The 19314-nt window shown below is 33.5% G+C and overlaps 2 non-coding genes across 2 annotated transcripts; both read right to left on the reverse strand.

Moving 5' to 3' along the window:
- Nucleotides 1-10754: 10754 nt before the first annotated feature.
- LOC128284778 (U2 spliceosomal RNA) lies at nucleotides 10755-10950 on the reverse strand. Its single transcript, XR_008275200.1, has one exon. It is a non-coding gene; the product is annotated as a U2 spliceosomal RNA (small nuclear RNA).
- Nucleotides 10951-12734: 1784 nt separating this feature from the next.
- On the reverse strand, nucleotides 12735-12930 carry LOC128284667 (U2 spliceosomal RNA). The gene has a single exon (XR_008275089.1). It is a non-coding gene; the product is annotated as a U2 spliceosomal RNA (small nuclear RNA).
- Nucleotides 12931-19314: the final 6384 nt, after the last annotated feature.

Consider the following 19314-nt stretch of genomic DNA (forward strand, 5'->3'; position numbering starts at 1 on the left):
TAAATATAGACAGCAGTATTGACTGCTTCAGCCCACATGGTCTTGAGCAAATTCTTCTCAAACAGTAAGCATCTGGCCATATACATCAAGCTCCTATTCTTCCTTTCACTTACACCATTTTGTTGAGGTGTATAAGTGTTGGTGAGCTGGTGTTTAATGCTTGCTTCATCACAAAAGGTATTAAACCCAGATGAAGTATATTCAGTCCCATTGTCTGACCTCAAGGTCTTGACTTCTGACTGTTTCAGGTCTCAACAAGACTTTAAACTTCAAAAATACAGAAGCTACCTCTGACTTGTTCTTCAAGAAGTAAATCCAACAGTATCTTGAAAAATCATCAATGAAAAGAATGAAATACCTGCTGCCATTTAATGACAGAGTCTTCATGGGGCCACACACATCAGTGTGTACTAGCTGCAGCTTATCTGAAGCTCTCCAACTTGATTTTGCAGGAAATGGCTGTCTGGCTTGTTTTCCAAGTTGACACACTTCACACACATCATCATTTTCCACTGAACCAGTGAAATTTTCAGCCAAACCTTCTTTGATCATTTGAGCCATGGACTTAAAATTGGCATGACCAAGTCTTTGATGCCAAAGCTTGGATTCTTCTGAAAAAACAGCATAGGCACTATCAAGGCCTTTATTCCAGTCCACAACAAAACTCTTGTATGTCAAGCTACTAACATGAGCATAGATCCAGTTGGATCACTGATCTGACATTCATTTTCTTTGAACACCACAGTATAGCCTTTTTCAACTAACTGAGCTATACTTAACAGGTTTATGTCAATTTCAGGAACTAACAAAACATTTGTAATGGTCTTGTTACTTGTTGGAGTGCAAATAACCACATCTCCCTTTCCTTATGCTTTAATAAAGTGGCCATTGCCAACTTTAACTTTTGTTTTATAGCTTCTGTCTAAGGACTTGAAAATAGCTGCATCTGGTGACATATGGCTGGTGCAGCCACTGTCTAGGAGCCAACTATTTGAGACTTTCTTCTGAGTAGTTGAGTAGGAGACTGCAAAGACCTGCTCCTCATTGTCACTGCCTTCTTCAGCTACCCGAGCTTCAGCCCTTAGCTGCTGTTGATTCTGCTTTGGTTTTCCTTTCTCTTTGCAAACTTTTTCAACATGGCCAATCTTTTTGCAGTGTTGGCACTGCACATCTGGCCTAAACCAGCATTTGGCTTCTGGATGACCAAGCCTCTTACAATGCCTGCAAGGTCTTTCCCATGTTCTTGGAGCATCTGACTTAGGTTTATCCTTCCAAGTCTTCTTTCCTTTATAGGTAGTGGTGCTTGAGCTAGTATTTGTTTTAGCTTGGAGGCACCCTCCTGGTGCTCCTCCTGTCTACTGGCCCTTCTTTGTTCTTGTGCATAGGGAGCATTGATCAGCTCAGTTAGAGTGATGCTGGTCAAGTCTCTTGAGTCTCTAAAGAGGATATTTTTGCCTCATACCTTTCAGGTAAGGTAGAGAACACCTTCTCCACTATTCTTGCTTCATTAAACTGCTCTCCGAGGAGCTTTATGCTGTTAACCACAGCCATTATTCTGTCTGAATATTGCTTGACAGTTTTTTCTTCCTTCATCTTCAAGTTCTCAAAGTCCTTTCTCAAGTTGAGCAGCTGTTGTTGCCTTGTTCTTTCAGTACCTTGGAACTCCTCCTTCAGTCTGTCCCAGGCTTGCTTTGGTGTCTCACAGGCCATGATCCTTGTGAAAATCACAACTGAGACACAGTTCTGAATACAGGACATAGCTTTGTGCCTCTTAGTCCTTTCATCAACATGTTGCCTGATCTGTGCAACTGTTGGATTTGCTCTCAATGGTGCTGGTTCAATAACTGAGTTGACCACCTTCCATAGATCAAATGCTTGGAGATAGGTCCTCATCTTAACCACCCAAATGTGGTATCCTTCTCCACTGAAGATAGGAGGTGCAGCTGGTGAGAAGCCTGATAAAGCCATTGTTTTGAAAGTATGCAAGGATAGGTCCACTAAGAAATGAGCTCTTGATACCAATTATTGGTGTTTAACACACTTTATACGGATGAAATATGAACTTCAATCTTGATATTAAACAACAACGTAATATATCCAAATGAAGAATGAAGAAGAAATGTTTGAAATTCAAGTTTTGAGCTTTAAGCAGGAATAGAAACAGAATTTAGACAGCAAAAAAAAATAGAGCATATGGAAGGAAAATCTGATGATTTCATTCAAAAAGAAACTTTGGCATAAAGCCATTATATATACCAGACATTGGCTGGTCAAAATCAAAAAATTCATCACCTAAACACTACCTAACTCCACTTAATACATTGGAACTAGGTGATGTTAACTTGTAGACTTGAACAAAGCTGGTAACCAGCTCTATTACCATCAAGTTACATCAATTTTCATCCAAAACATAATTCAAAAAGAACTAAATTACAAGACATTGTTAAAAAATAACTAAATGAAACTAAGATGAAACAGTAGCATTAACATCTTCAGTTGCACGTATTTTATCCGGAAAACTTATGTGCATGAATTTGCATAAGCTGCATGGAGGCCAACTTCAACATAATTGAACATAAATATAAAGATCTTCTAACTGATTAAATAAACATTTCTCAAGCACATCAAACTAGCTAGTTAATCATCTTTTATGAAGATCAAATTCCTCTAGAAATTTGATAAAAAGGGTGATAATACTCTAAAATGACGTGTTTTTATATATTAATCATGTGTTTATTTTGAGCTTGAGCCTACTAATTTGAGCTATTTATGTCTTTTTATCTTTTAGGGACTAAATTGGAGGTGAAAAGTAAATTCAAGGGAAAAAGCGTCAATTTGGAGATTAAATGGGCCAATATGCAACGTGGGACAAATATGGTGCCAAAAGTGCGAACATGGAAGGCACAAGGACTTAAAAGCAAATAGAAGAGATTTTATTTTGGAAGACTCTATTTTCTTTTATTCTATTAGGATAATTAATATTAAGATAATTATTAGGATTATTCAAATTTAGGATTTTATTTTAATTATCTTTGTTTATCTTTAATTAAATGTATTTATCTTTTTAGAATTTAAGTTCAATTAGACTATCTCCCTAGCACTGTAAATAGGGGGTGAAGTGACTCTATTTGGAGGATCTTTTTCTGTAAACACTCTCCCCCAAAAGTCTTTTGTTCTTTCATATTTCTTTTCAATAAAATTTCTTTTTCCATATTTTTATTTATTTTCTTTCCCACAATTATCATGAGCCACTAAAACCCTTCTAGCCAAAAGTTGTCAATATTTCCCCAAAAAAGGTTCTTAAGGCCTAGAATCCGTACTTAGCCTTCTCGCCAAGTATTCATCGTTTCTCACTTTACAGACTAACGCTTCCATCCATGGCCCTTAAGTAAGCTTTTCAAGCATATGCAAAGGCGGCCGCTTTGTATGTTTTGGAAGGATTGCATAGTCGGTTCGTTAACTTCTCATGTCGAGGTTGGCAAGCCAAAGAGACAAAATGGCGTGGGATTCGCTATTGAGAAGCGTTGATCTAGCATAGATTACTGGCTAGAGTCAGGTTCCCTAAAAATCGTAAGTCTAATCTTTGGAGCTAGTGGTCGTAGGCGTCCTCTTCCACTATAACTGGTTTACTTGAGTCGAGAAGGATCATCCAAAAGCCAAGGATTGTGCCCAAGGCGGAATGAGGCAACCGGAGGCTGGAATTTTCCCATAAGAATTTCTTTTCTCTTAAAACTCTCTTTATTATTTTTATTATTTTCGTAATCATAATTTCAGTAAACTTTAAATTTTGTTTTAATTTTATTTTCGCTTCCAAAATCAATTCTTAAATTCTGTTTTTTATTTTTATTTTTTCCAGGAACGCAGGTTTTCTTGGGCACGATTACGCCTGAGATTTGAGAGACAAGCATTCGTATAATCCGGTCCCTGAAGATTCGACCCTACTTCCCCTTTACTATTTCTTTTTCATTATTTTACAGGGAATAGGATATTTTTGGTGCTCTCAACGACCGCATCAAATTTTGGCACCGTTGCCGGGGATCGACAACATACTAATCTTGTTTTTCTTTGTTTTCTATGACCAGATCTGCTCCAGGTACTCTTGCGTTTGACTCAGAAATCGAAAAGACTGCGAAAGCTAATCGAAAGGAAACAAAACTAAGGAAAAAGCGATCGATGGTGGTTGGAACTCAAAGCAATCCACCGCCAGAAATTAGAATCGACGACGAAGTAGAGTCTAGGGTTAACGAAAACCCTACTCAAACGTTAGAAAGTAAAGAAGAAGAAGTCGATTCCCCTAAAGAAGTGCTGAACACTAGGGTTGACGAAAACCCTAATTTAACACCTCAACTTATGGCTCAGACAATTCTAAGAATCGGCCAAAGTGCCGAAGCGAACAACCGCCACTATGCATTGCGTATCCTACTATGGATACTGATTTTGAATTAAAGTCGCTTGATTCACTCTCGCCAACTTTCGTGGGTTACAAAATGAAAACCCCACAAGCATTTAAAAGAATTTCATATGGTTTGTTTGAGTATGAAACCTCGGGGGTAACGAGGATCAAATTAAATTAGCGCTTTCCTTTTTCCCTAGCGATTCAGCCAGGAATGGTTATTTTATTTACCTCCGGATCCATTACAACTTGGGCTGATCTATCTCGTTTATTCCTTAATGTGTTTTTCCCGCATCACGGCGGTTTGAGTTAAGAAGAGAAATCGTGGGCATAAGGCAAAAAGACGCAGAAACTCTATACGACTATTGGGAGTGATTTAAGAAGTTGTGTGCAAGTTGCCCACAACACGGTATAACCGAACAGTCTTTGCTCCAGTACTTTTATGAAGGCTTGAAACCCATGGAGATGAATACGGTAGATGCCGCGAGTGGAGGAGCGTTAGTCAACATGACTCCACAACAAGCAAGGGACTTAATCTCCACAATGGCTGCAAATTCCCAGCAATTTCGAGCCAATCCTGAACCCCCTAGAAGGGTTCACCATCTAAGTAATTCTACCATTGAAGATAGACTTGATAGACTTACTAATATTGTGAATTCCCTTGTTACAGAAAAATCGAAACAAGCCCGAGTATGTGGAATATGTGCTACACACGAACATACGATCGATCGTGCCCTAGTCGTGTGATGATTCTATGGCCCATTTAGATCTTTGTGGGAAATTTTCCGGGCCACCACAAAGACGATCGACCCTTACGCCAATACCTACAACTCAGGGATGGAGGGACCACTCTAATTTTAGTTATGGGGCTAATCCACGATATAACCACCATACCAAAATCGAGCCCATAGCGATCATGAAGATTCGGGTAATTTTTAGAAACTTTGGTCAATAAATTAGCAACTAATGTCCTTGATTTTCAACAGCAAACTCTCAATTTCCAAAGAGAAATGAAGGGTTTTCAGTAAAAAACTGAAGCGTCTATAAGGGAGTTGACCACATCAATTGAGAAATTAAACTCTCAAGGGAAACTGGCATCACAAACAGAACCAAACCCGAGGCAGAATGCGAATGCAGTAACGTTACGAAGCGGAAAGATCCTGGAACCAGTTCTTGGCAAGAATCTTGGTCAAGAAATCGCCCAGGAAACTCCAGGAAACGACGAACAGATCCGAGCGAAACCCTCACTGCCGAAAATCCAACCTTCATTCCCAGGACGATTAAATCAGTATCGAAAAAGTAAGGAAGACAAGGAGATCCTCGAAATATTCAGGAATGTTGAGATCAACTTACCACTGTTAGATGCCATTAGACAGATTCCACGGTATGCCAAGTTCCTCAAAGAACTTTGCACCAACAAACGAAAACTAACAGGTAATGAAAAGGTAAGTGTTGGTGAGAATGTTTCGACAGTTCTACAGCGAAAAATGCCGGTTAAATGCAAAGATAGGGGTATGTTCGCTATTCCATTCAAAATTGACCATTTGGGAATTAAGAAGGCTATGTGTGATCTAGGGGCCTCAATGGTTTTTTGACAAAGACAGGTGTTACCATTCAGTTGGCAGATAGGTCCATTGTGCATCCCGAAGGGGTCCTCGAGGACGTATTAGTTAAAGTCAATAGGCTTATTTTCCCTGCAGATTTTTATGTGATAAAAATGGAGGAGGATAACACTCCTGGGTCTTCAGACATCTTGTTGGGGCGACCTTTCCTTAGTACTGCGAATACTAAGATTGATGTACGAAGCGGAACCCTCACGATGGAGTTTGACGGGGAGATTGTGAAGTTTAACGTTTATGGCACTATTAGTCACCCAAGTGAAGTCTTGGACGTAAACCGTGTCGACATAATTGACTCATCAGTAGAAAAAACTTTTGAGTCATCTTATGGAGATAAACCTAAAATGACGTTTGATGATTTTGAATCTGTTAATAAATTATTGGCTCCTATGGATACTAAACTTCTACCTTCTGTTGTGCAGGCACCAAATCCGAAATTAAAACCACTTTTCGAGCGTTTCAAATTCACATTTTTGGAGAATGATGAGACCATTGCTTACTTAAAAGGGATCAACCCCTTGGAGGAAAATACGGAACCAAAGAAAGAGGCGCAAGGACGATTAAACCCAAATATGGTGGATGTGTTAAAAAATGAGAATTTTCAAGCTCATAAGAACAAAAGAATTCAGCTGGAACAGCCCCAATACTAGTTGAGGCGTCAAGCTAGCGACGTTAAACAAGCGCTTGTTGGGAGGCAACCCAATCTTTATTTTTATTTTTATTTTTATTTATTATTTTCCTTTATTTTCTTTTATTATTTATTATTTTATTTTTATTTTCTTTTATTATTTATTATTTTATTTTATTTTATTTTAGTTAAATATTAATAAATTTCTCTTCTTCCATCTAGGTGAAATGGAACGAAAATACGAAGAAAAAAAAGACAGAAAGTGTGCACCAAAACAACCCTATCCATGGTACCAAACAGTTCTATTCCAGCCCAAAATGCCATATCCCTGCTGCCAAGCAGTTCTATTCCAGCCTAGAATGTCATATCTCTGCAGCCAAACAGTCCTATTTCAGCCTTAGAATCCCCAAAACCTGCAGCCAAACACCCCTTTTTAGCAAATAAAACCCCCAAATCTTACATTTTTTTCCCCAAATTTCTCCATAACCGCCGACTCCTTTCTTTACCACCCACCGCCGATTTCTTAGCCACCATGGTGAGAACCCGAAGCCGAACCAACATTGCACACGTCACCCACCTCGTCTCCACCTCTTGCCGCTTCGCCATCTTCTTCTACACCGTGTGCGCCAACCGATGGTAACTACATGGGGAGTTTTTCTAAACTTTTTTTTTTCTCCACCTATTTGTTTTCCTTTTACTTTCACATCGAGGACTATGTGTTTTAAGTGGGGGCATTCTTCGTTCTTACTGTTATTATCTACTATTTTTGCTGTCATATTGTTGTTGCTGTTGTTTTGTGCTCGTTTTCGCCTATTTATTTTAAGAATATCCTGCTGCTTTTCGTGCCCAAGATTTTACCAGGAATTGCCTACTGTTTGACTTTCATGCATGATTCTTACCTTCTAAGGAAGTTATGATTTTTCCCATAATTGATTCCATCTCCTTTGTTTTATTTTTATTAGGCTAAAATAATTGTGATTAATAGGTTAATTCTATCTTACTTTTCGTAAAATTGATCAAGTTTAGTATAAAGTGAACACTTAAAATGATTGCATGCTTAATTAATGTTCATGGCTATTAGGTGATTATTGAAACTTATTTTGACACTTCAATTTTTTCTTTCTGAGTTCTCAAGAATTTTAAATATCGTTTAATTTTTAATAAATGTTTTCCATGGTTATGAGTACTGACTTAGATCGTGATGGATGAGTAACCGGGTAGGGTGCTTGGGTTGTCATTCTACTTAGCGTCAAAAGGTTGTGTGGCGTGACAAGTAAAACTCCGTTAGCCGAGGTTATGAGTATGGCTCAAATCGTGTCTGACTGAGTAACCGGGGTAGGGTGCTTGGGTTGTCATTCTACTTAGCGTCAAAAGGTTGTGTGACGTGTTGGGTAAAACTCCGCTAACCGAAATAAATAATTTTAGGAGTATGTTGGGTGAGTAACCGGGGGTGGGGTGCTTGGGTTGTCATCTCTCTTAGCGTAAAAGGTTTAATATATTCCTAAGTAAATAAATAATAATAAAATTTAAAAAAAATAAAAAATCAAAAAGGAAAAAAAAAAGAAGAAAAAAATAAGTACTAATAAAGTTGCACTTGGGGACTAAAGGAGGAAATAATTAAGGTGTCTTAGTAGGTTTGGTAATTTACCTAAATGGCATAACTCAAGTCGATCTTAATTTTGTGTGAAATAATTAGAATACTTTTTCTGCTTTTACTTAAAGCAAGCTTAGAGGTTTCTTTATTTTTCATATCGTTTTTAACTAATTTTTATGAAACTTTGGAGTGGTATTTCTTTTATGGCGAATCTAGCTTTCACAATAGATAGGAACCATACTTGAGGGCAAGCATGGGCTAAGTAGGGGAATTTGATAATACTCTAAAATGACGTGTTTTATATATTAATCATGTGTTTATTTTGAGCTTGAGCCTACTAATTTGAGCTATTTATGTCTTTTTATCTTTTAGGGACTAAATTGGAGGTGAAAAGTAAATTCAAGGAAAAAGCGTCAATTTGGAGATTAAATGGGCCAATATGCAACGTGGGACAAATATGGTGCCAAAAGTGCGAACATGGAAGGCACAAGGACTTAAAAGCAAATAGAAGAGATTTTATTTTGGAAGACTATTTTCTTTTATTCTATTAGGATAATTAATATTAAGATAATTATTAGGATTATTCAAATTTAGGATTTTATTTTAATTATCTTTGTTTATCTTTAATTAAATGTATTTATCTTTTTAGAATTTAAGTTCAATTAGACTATCTCCCTAACTTTGTAAATAGGGGTGAAGTGACTATTTGGAGGATCTTTTTCGTAAACACTCTCCCCAAAAGTCTTTTGTTCTTTCATATTTCTTTTCAATAAAATTTCTTTTTCCATATTTTTATTTATTTTCTTTCCCACAATTATCATGAGCCAAGAAACCCTTCTAGCCAAAAGTTGTCAATATTTCCCCAAAAAGGTTCTTGAGGCCTAGAATCCGTACTTAGCCTTCTCGCCAAGTATTCATCGTTTCTCACTTTTCTGGTGGCGCTTAGTCCATGGCCCTTAAGTAAGCTTTTCAAATATGCAAAGGCGGCCACTTTGTATGTTTTGGAAGGATTGCATAGTCGGTTCGTTAACTTATTGCGTCAGAGGTTGGCGAGCCAAAGAGACAAAATGGCGTGGGATTCGCCATTGAGAAGCGTTGATCTAGCATAGATTACTGGCTAGAGTCAGGTTCCCTAAAAATCGTAAGTCTAATATTTGGAGCTGGTGGTCGTAGGCGTCCTCTTCCACTATAACTGGCTTACTTGAGTCGAGAAGGATCATCCAAAAGCTAAGGATTGAGCCCAAGGCGGAATGAGACAACCGGAGGCTGGAACTTTCCCATAAGAATTTCTTTTCTCTTAAAACTCTCTTTATTATTTTTATTATTTTCGTAATCATAATTTCAGTAAACTTTAAATTCTGTTTTAATTTTATTTTCGCTTCCAAAATCAATTCTTAAATTCTGTTTTTTATTTTTATTTTTTCCAGGAACGCAGGTTTTCTTGGGCACGATTCTGCCCAGGATTTCGAGAGACAAGCATTCGTATAATCCGGTCCCTGAGGATTCGACCCTACTTCCCCTTTACTATTTCTTTTTCATTATTTTACAGGGAATAGGATATTTTTGGTGCTCTCAACGACCGCATCAAAGGGGGAAAAACAGAGGAAGCTAGTCTTTGCTCCAGAATCTTGTTATTGCGCCAGGGAATAAGGAAGTTTCGGCAATTTTTTGCATTTGTGATATTTGCATTGTTTTGCAAATTTCATGTTACGAGTTTGAGTATTTAAAAGAAGTGTTACTCCACAAGAAAAGTAACAAGATTGTTATCTAAGAGGTGGAAAGTCTTGGCAACAACATTAAGCTTAATGTGTGATTTTAGTCTAAACGTTGTACTTGTAATGGTAAGCAGTAAAGGCAACTGCAATAGTTTTCTTTATGTTGAACCGAGAAAAACAAAAACATCCCTAAACTATAGCATTTTAGGGATGAGATAATCATGTAGGGCATAGAGTGAGGAGTTTTAGTATTTGTGTAACTCGAGGGTAAGGGTGAGGAGGATTTTAGGTAATGAGGTGCATTGTCAATTCCAACCAAGCCTGACAGTGTTAAAGTCACTTTATATCTTATTATAATCAATAGCGAATTCTGACATTAAGTTTTGAGGGACTTAACTAATTTTTAAAAAAACAAATAGAGGGTATTAGTGAAATTTTAAAAATTTTAGAGTAATTAAATTTTTAAAAAATTTTCAAAGATTTAATAATATTTTTCAAAAATTTTGGGGGCAAGACCCCTGGTACCTAATGAGGATTCACCTCTTATGTTGAATATCAACAAGCATTGCATGAATGATTGAAATACACGGATACACCATGCATTGCAAAACGATTGAAATAGTTGTGCCAAAGAAAACCACAACATTGGTAATTGGATCTGAACACTTCCCATTGCAACAAGGCCGACTTTTGTGGTGGGAATTGTTTCACTAGTTGTTCTAGATGACACATATACACAAAAGAACTTAACATTAACTTCAACCAAATCCTGGCAGAGAAAATAACGGTTCTAAACTTGTAGTGCTTGGGGTGCGCCAGCCCAAAGCTACAGTGCAACACTTGGGTAACGCGTGAAAGCCCCAGTAGCAAGCTACCGTGGTGAGCTTTACCCCTCGAAAAATAAATTTAATATTATGTAGACCAATGGCCCACGTATCAGATATTAAACTGATAAGAACAGATACTACACTTGATCTTAGCCAAAAAGCCGAGAAAGGTATGAGTTCTCCAAGATAAGCTTGCTCCTTTTATAATAAGTCTCCCGCTTCCTACTGTCATCCGAGCCTGATGTGGGAGGAAATTAAAAGGTTTTGGAGTTCTGAAGGGACTGGATTCTGCATGAAAGAATGGCGATCGTAGGTTTGTGAAATAAGCTTGGCTTAGCTGTGATGATTGCATCAAGGGTTTGTCGTCAAATCTTCCTTTCAAGGCAATGCTATTCAACAAATAATGAGAATGTAGGGAAAATAAAAAACTATTCAAGAAGCATATTCATATGCGGTTAAAATTTTGTCTACTATTTTCGAATGAGAATGGAACATGTTAAACCATCACAACGTATATACACATGTTAGTGTCACATGATGAAATGTTAGAAATCAGCTTCTCTCCCTTTATTTTCCAATCATATAATTAACCATGCAAGATTTGTCTATACAATATGTCAAAAATTAATATAAGCAAGTTAGAGAGGAAACAACAAAGGGAGCAATTCTTCATCCTAGGAGACAAACAATGAAACAAGCTTTGGCTTTTTGTAAATCTTTGCCCCCTGTATATGTTGCTGCTTTCTTGATAGCTTTTTTAAATTATTCACTTAAAAAAATTCTTAAAAGCCATTTTCTGGAATTTGTTTACGTTTCATGTGAATTTGGGCAGTAGTTTTACTATTATTCATCCAAATATTCACATATTTAGTGCCTCAGGAAAATATTCTCAAGCTTAAGACTCTCTCTCTCTGCATATATGTTTATACATATATTGCATAGCCCCGTGTTCATGGAAATAGATTTACACCTTGACATGGGTCCAAGTTTGTAAATGACCTGCAATCTTGTTAACAAACTCAAAACAACACAATGAGAACATTATAAAAGAAACCTCACATAAAAAACCTCAGCATCACACCTCAACAGGAACCTTAATTTTCTATAATGAGAAAAAATATCATCAGCAATAGGTACTACTTCAAGACTGCAAGTCTGTTGAAAACAATGTTCAAGTTGTTTTTCCACCAGAACCGTGACTGAAGATAAGTAACAACATCGTTATCCAGCTGGAAAGCCTTGGCAAAGGCATCAGGATTAATAGGAGCTTTTTATCTGAACACTACATTTGCAATGGTAATCATACTTGGATTCTGGGTGCTAAGACCAGCAAAGGCAACTGTATTAGTTTTCCCTATGTTGAACTGGAATTGAATAGATCAATAGGGACTAAGAAAGCATCTCCATGGTATAGCACATTAGCGATGAAACGGTTTTTTAGGTTGGATGTGACAAAGGCCACATAGAGTGCGACTCTAGAACTACTAAGATCTCATTGGCCCGAGGGCGAGTGTGAGGAGGGTTTAGGTCATAAGGTGCGTAATAAATTCGAGCCAAAGACATGCCAAGAGCATTAAGTCCTGGCATTTGTTATTGACAGGAGTGACTTTTTAATCCTAGTTGATTTGATATGTTTCCAAGCATGTTGAGTCCTGAAAAGGACATGCTTTGGGTCCTTGCAGAACTAGCAATTAACAGATGTAGCGTGAATGATGGAAGTGTGACTTGACACTTGACATACACTATGCATTTCAAAACATAGAGATTGTAAACACTACAGACTAAGATAACTAGGATAGAATGCAGCACAAAAGAGTCCTGAAGATAACTAGGATCAGAAGCTGTGGCAAAAGAGAAAATCAGAGTTAAGGAGAACTTGAACAAATACCTTGTGATAAGCAATTATTTAATGTCCATGAACTTTAACGCATTAGACTCAAACTTTAAACTGGCATTGGGTGGGGTGCGCCAGGCCCGAGCAATAGTGCAACGCTTGGGCGACGCGCGAAAGCCCCAGTAGCAAGCTACCGTGGTGGGCATTCCCCCTTAAAAAATAAATTTAATATCATGTGGACCAATGGCCCACGTATCAGATATTAAACTGATAAGAACAGATACTACACTTGATCTTAGCCAAAAGGCCGAGAAAGGTATGCCTTCTATTGTCCAAGTCGGCTTCCTTTAAAAGCTGCTTCTCGCTTTCTCTCACGCTGACTTACTGATGTGGGATTTTAACAGAAAGACTTTAAGATACCGAATGTTGTGCTCCTATTCAGGAGAGACAGGTCGCTTTACCTGGGCCACTTAGGACTTGTTAACAGTCAAACCATAAACAAAACAAATTTAGGATTCGGTAGATTAGGTGCCATCTATGCTCCATTATGAAGTTTGATCTCCTTTGGTAAGGAAAACTCCATTCTGAAGCTACTTGGACTGATAAAAGGACTTGGAGAAACAAACAGGTAACCTAGCTAAATTTCAGGTTTAAGGAGAACTTTAGTGTTTGCATGGAACAAGGTTTGTTGGCAGAAATCAGCAGCTAAACATCTCTCAATTCATGCAATGGAATTTGGAAAGAAGGCCAGTCATGGTAGAACTGTGGCACCAAAGAAATCTGACCAAGTTCAAGAAACATATATCATGATTAAACACAAATTCAACTAATTATGAAACTTACATAATAAAATTTTTGTAGCTAGAATTAAATGAAAACCATCTATTACCGACAAGGATATTGCAATTGCCATCTTTGTAGAATTTATTCTCAAATATATGATTTAATGCATAGTTAAATTATGTCACTGGTTTCCATGTATTTCAACCCTGCTCTGCTATTATATTAACATGATCATTCAAATGATTTGCATCATATCTAATTGGGAACGAGGTGGACAAAGGAGAAGGTGCTAGAAGCAACGGAGGGGGCATGCGCTTGAGGAAGCAATATTTACGATGGAAAATGATAAGCTCAACTTATGGACAAGGCTGAGCCATGGATTTTTTTTATGTTTTTTGGTTTGTTTTTAATTTGGAATTTAATTTTAGGATTTTAATATTTAAGGCTTAAGGTTTTTAAATTTTATAAGAATATTAAAATAATCTTTTAAATATTTTAAATTTAAAAATTATTATTATCTAATAATTCATTATTGTCCTTCATTTTATGAAAGATGTTTTCAATGAAACAAACACAACTTAAGTATTATACTTGTTAGGCAACTTATTTAAAACCAAAACATCAAATAATAGAAGTGTTAATGTATTATTTAGGTTTTGAACTTGATAATTACCCTTATATTTGAGGCTTGAACTCTTTTTTGGTCTAATTTAATCATTAAACTTGGCAATTTTATTTTCCACATTGGGGCTTGAATTTTTTTTTAATCCAACTGAGTCTATGATATTTTCTCAAAAAAAGTTTTGGTCAAAATAAAGTTCAAGCCCTAAAGTGAAAACAATTGTCAATTTCATAAACTAACTTTAACAAAAAAAAAAACAGTTTAAGTATGCAAAAAGCCATCAAACTTTTTCAAAAAAACAATTAAATCCCTATTATTTTTTTTTGCACTTATTTGAGTATTTGAACTTTCAAAATACATAAAAAAAAAAGTCCTCAAACATTTTCAAAAAAAAAAGTAAATTAAGCCCTCTTTTTTTGGCACTCAATTGGGTACTTGAACATTCAAAATGCATCAATAAGCCCTCAAAATTTTTCAAAAAAAGAAATTAAGCCCCTACTTTTATTAAAAATTAGAAAAAAACTTATAAAATATTTAAATCAATAAAAGCTATAAATATTATTAAATGTTAATAAAAATTTTAAACATTAAAAATTAGAAAAATATAAAATCATAAAATTAAAAATTTGTAAAATTTTATAAAAATCGTAAAAATTATAAAATTTTATAAAATCGTAAAAAAGTTATACAAAATGTAGAGAAATATAAATTTCGTAAAAAAATTATAAAATAATCGTACCAAAAGAAAAGAAGTATTTTATAATTTTTCTATATTTTTATTGATTTTATTTTTATCATTTTTCATCACATGTCACATTGTGTTGCAACATCTCGATGACTTTAATTAAAAAAACATTACGGGTCATTAATTTTTTATAATTTTATAAAATTTTACAATTTTTATTTTTATGATTTTTATATAAAATTTCTAATTTTTAAAAATTACTAATTTTTAAAAACTATTTTTTAATTTTTATTAAAATTTAATAATTTTCTAAAATTTATTATTTTTATTTTTCATAATTATTTTCTAATTTTTGAAAAATTTTGAGGGTCTTTTGATGCATTTTGAAAACTCAAGTACCTAATTGAGTGAAAAAAACAGAGGCTTAATTTTTTTTGAAGAAAATTGAGGGTCTTTTTTATGTGTTTTTAAAGTTCAAATTTCAATTGAGTGCAAAAAAGAAAAAGAAAAAAGAAAGAGGCTTAATTTTTTATTTTTTTTAAAGTTTGAGGGCTTTTTATACCCTTAAGCCAAAAAAAAAAATTCATGTCCCAATGTGAAAACAATAACTAAATTTAGACACCAAATAATGCATTAACCCTTAATACAAAAAATGTGAATATATTTATTTTCTATGAGGCTGAACAACCAGTTCGGCTTTTCAGTCCTGTTTAGGAATTCTTAATTGAAATTGGACTAGAAAGATAATATCTTAATTCCATTAAACCAATGTTGTTTGAATCGAATTAGATTGATTGAACCGAAAATAAGTCGGGGTATTAGTTTGGAGAGTGGCTCTGAATTGATTAGATCGGGAATTGATAAAAACTGTTTGAACCGAATATTTTAAAAAATTAATTTTTTTAAATTTTTAATAATTTTTTAATCAAACTGATTAGATCAATTGAACAATTAAACTGATAAATTAATAACCTAACCACTTGACCACCATTCAATTTAAAAAAACATTGCATTAAACCATAAACAACCTAATTTTAAAATTGTGAAGATTTTCAAAATACTTATAATTGTATTGCTTGGAAATAATTGTTTTAAAAATAGATTATTAGAATTTCATGAGTTAAATAAATAATCATAAAATAATTAATGATGCTAAAATAAATAAATATTTAAAAATGTAATATGGATACTATTAAATTTGTAAATATTTTAATAATATCAATTTTAAAAATATATTAATATTAAATAAAATTTATATTTTAAAGTTTAAGTTTTTTTATTATATAATGGGAACATATGTTTTACATTAAATAAGAAACAAGAAATTTTGAAAAACTGCATCTTTAAGTGGGATTTGAAGAGGTATTTGAATTACTTAAATCCCTTCTTGAAATTTCTTATAAATTTTAAAATCCTCCATTAATTTTTACCTAAAATGTAATTTCAGTTTTATAATTTTAAAACCTTAATTGAAATTGAATTTGTCCCTTAATGTTTTCTGCCAAACACACCTTAGAGTCTCTAATTGGGTAAAGAATTTTAAAATTTTAGATATTTTAAAGAGCTATTTTTTAAAATTAATTAATTTAGAAGTAATTTTAATTTCTTTATTAGGATAAATAATTATTTTAGAAAATTTAAGCTATTGGAGTTCTACAAATAAAATAATTATAAAATAAGAATAATTATATAAAATATACAATACAAATATCATTAGATTTATAAAGTTTTATAAATATTATTAATAAAATAAAATTCAAATATATATTGAAATTAAACAAAAATTATTTTTGAACTATAAGTTTTTTTTTAGCTGAACTAGATGTTAAATGAAATAAAATTATGAAAAATATTGAAAAATTACCTTAAAACATTTAGATTTTTTTTCAAAGCATATTAATAATTTTATAACTAAAAACATAATGATTTTTCTCAAATTATATTACTTTAGTTTCTTTTAGTTTTGTTGTGTTATCTACTATACTTATCAAAGCAAGTGTGCCACTAATTTTATTGAGAAATGTTATCAAAGGATTTTGTCAAAATAGAGCAACATGATGGTCAACATGAGATTGATAGTGAAATAGAGATTAACTCTAAGATAAGGAACAGCAGAATAAGTCATTATTAATGATTTTCATGCCTAAAGAATGTAGTGGGATTTCTTAGGATCCTTTGGTTGTAGGCAATTAGTTTATTAGAGTTCGTTGTTGAAGGGATCTAAGTTACTGGTGGTTGATTAAGGTAATACACTTCTAGTTAATTTTTGAAACTTCAAATGTCACGTTTATTGTCAATTATCTCCTCTATTTAGTTATTTTTTATGACATTAGTATTGTGCAACAACTTTTAGTGGTTTGTACTTTTTGCCATGTCTATATATTATTTGTTGTTTATTGTTTTTTACTTAAAATGAAAACTTCAATAATGTGTAATATATAGAAGCATGAGTTTTGAGAAAAATTTGAATTGATGAAATTATCTTTTATTGTTCATTATATTACTGAATTAATATTTAAATAATAAAATAATTAATTTACATTATAAAATAAAGAGAGATGGAGAGAATAAAGAACAAAGAAAACATAAAAGCAACAGAGAGTGTACTTTATTAATTAAAAGGGATGATTACAATGTTTCATCAGAGTCTCTATTTATAGGCATAAGAAGTATAAAAGAAGTAGAGATCTAATTCTAATAAGTATTAGAATTTAAAGTACATCAAAAATTTATCTTGATCATGATGGACATTCACTTAATAAGATATTCATAACACTCCCCCTTGGATGTCCATTGGTAGATAATGTGCCTTGTTAAAACCTTATTAGGAAAAACCCTATGGGATAAAAACTTAACGAAGGAAAAAGAGTACACAATCTATAATACGCATAATATGCTGTCTCATTAAAAACCTTACCAGGAAAATCCAATGAGACAAAACCTCAGTTAAGGGAAAAAGAGTACAAAGCGTATTTACTCCCCCTCATGAAAATGTAACATACTTTCTCATATTCTACGTATTTAATCTTGAATACTAGTTTTCAAATGACTATTTGAATGTATTGCTAAGCATTTATACCACCATTCTTTTGAAAATCATGAGTGAGGGAAAATTTTGGGGAAACATATTTTGATCTCTTCAAGAGTTTCAACAATAATCATAGCAAACTTTAATCATGATCCTTCTATAAAAATACAAATAGGTATTTTGGATCATTTTATAATCCTCTTTCAACTACTATTGACTAAGTCAAATTTGCCACATATGTTCAATTATTTCAATTCATATAAATGAATAATTTCCTGGGAATTTCGATATGCTTCTAGCATTTTAAATCCTTTAAGGATTTTAATATAAACTTTACTATATAGTAATTTATAAAGGTTGTAACAACCACCATTAGACTCAAGTTAAATCTTTTATGAATTGTCAAAATAATATGTCAAAAGGTTATTGCATCCACCACAAAAGAATATTATATATTTTCATAATCAATATCGATACTTAGCGAAAAACTTCATATTTTTATTCCGTTCTTGCAAAACTACTTCATTTGCATCCTCACTAGCTTTAAACCTTTAGATATTTAGACTACTGGTCCAAAAACTTCACGAATTTAATTTTACTTGTGTTGCGTCTTTTTATTTTGATCAATTTATTCCATATCTATATTTCTCAATAGATTTATTCAAGATTCTCCTTTTATTTTATTATTTCAATAATAATATTGCATGCAAAATCATTTTCGACCACTTTTATTATTCGGTTCCACATTTTCTCGAATTGACATAACTTATCGAGATCTCTTATTTTCATTGTTTTAAAATTCAGTTTCAGATACCTGAATCTCTTCTGAAGTTTTACTTATTAGTTATGTCTTGGGTCTCTTTTGGAGCACTATATCACCATCTAAAAGAATTTTCATATTTGAAATCGATCAATCTATTATTTATTCCAACTGACTGTCTTACTGGGACTTTGATTCAAATTAAACTATTAGATGGTATATAACACTTGGTTATTCTCATTAAGTTTATAAATACATCTAATAGTTAACTTGAAATTAGGTATCCTTATTGAATTTCTGGTTCAAATTGTTCTCCCCCTAACTCATTACAAGTTATTATTTCTCTCCCCCTAATGTCGGGAAAATTATTGAATCAAAATTGTAATCATAAAGAAACTTGTAATAAATATATATTTCCAACTTTCTTTGAGGATTCACTTATCTTTGTGCGTTGTGGTGGATCAATTGGAACATATATGCACATACAAAAATTCAAAGATGAGAAATATTTAGCTCTTGATCAAAAACCAACTGTAATGAGGAGTATTTATAACTTATTGGCTTGATGCATACAACACGTAAATCAACATAATCTCGTGTTGAAATAGAAAGTTTTGTTCTCATAAGTAATGATTTAGGTATTAGTTGAAGGAATTTGATAAACAATTCAGCTAAATTATTTTATGTGTGAACATGAGCTACAAGATGTTCAACTTTTATCCCAATTGGCATGCAATAATCATTGAAAACTTGGGATGTAAACCCACCAACATTAGCAAGATAAATTGTTCTAATTGCATAATCTGAACTTAATCAGTTAAACAAG

The sequence above is a fragment of the Gossypium arboreum genome, chromosome 11 (genome assembly GCF_025698485.1).
Source record: "Gossypium arboreum isolate Shixiya-1 chromosome 11, ASM2569848v2, whole genome shotgun sequence".
Lineage (NCBI taxonomy): Eukaryota > Viridiplantae > Streptophyta > Magnoliopsida > Malvales > Malvaceae > Gossypium > Gossypium arboreum.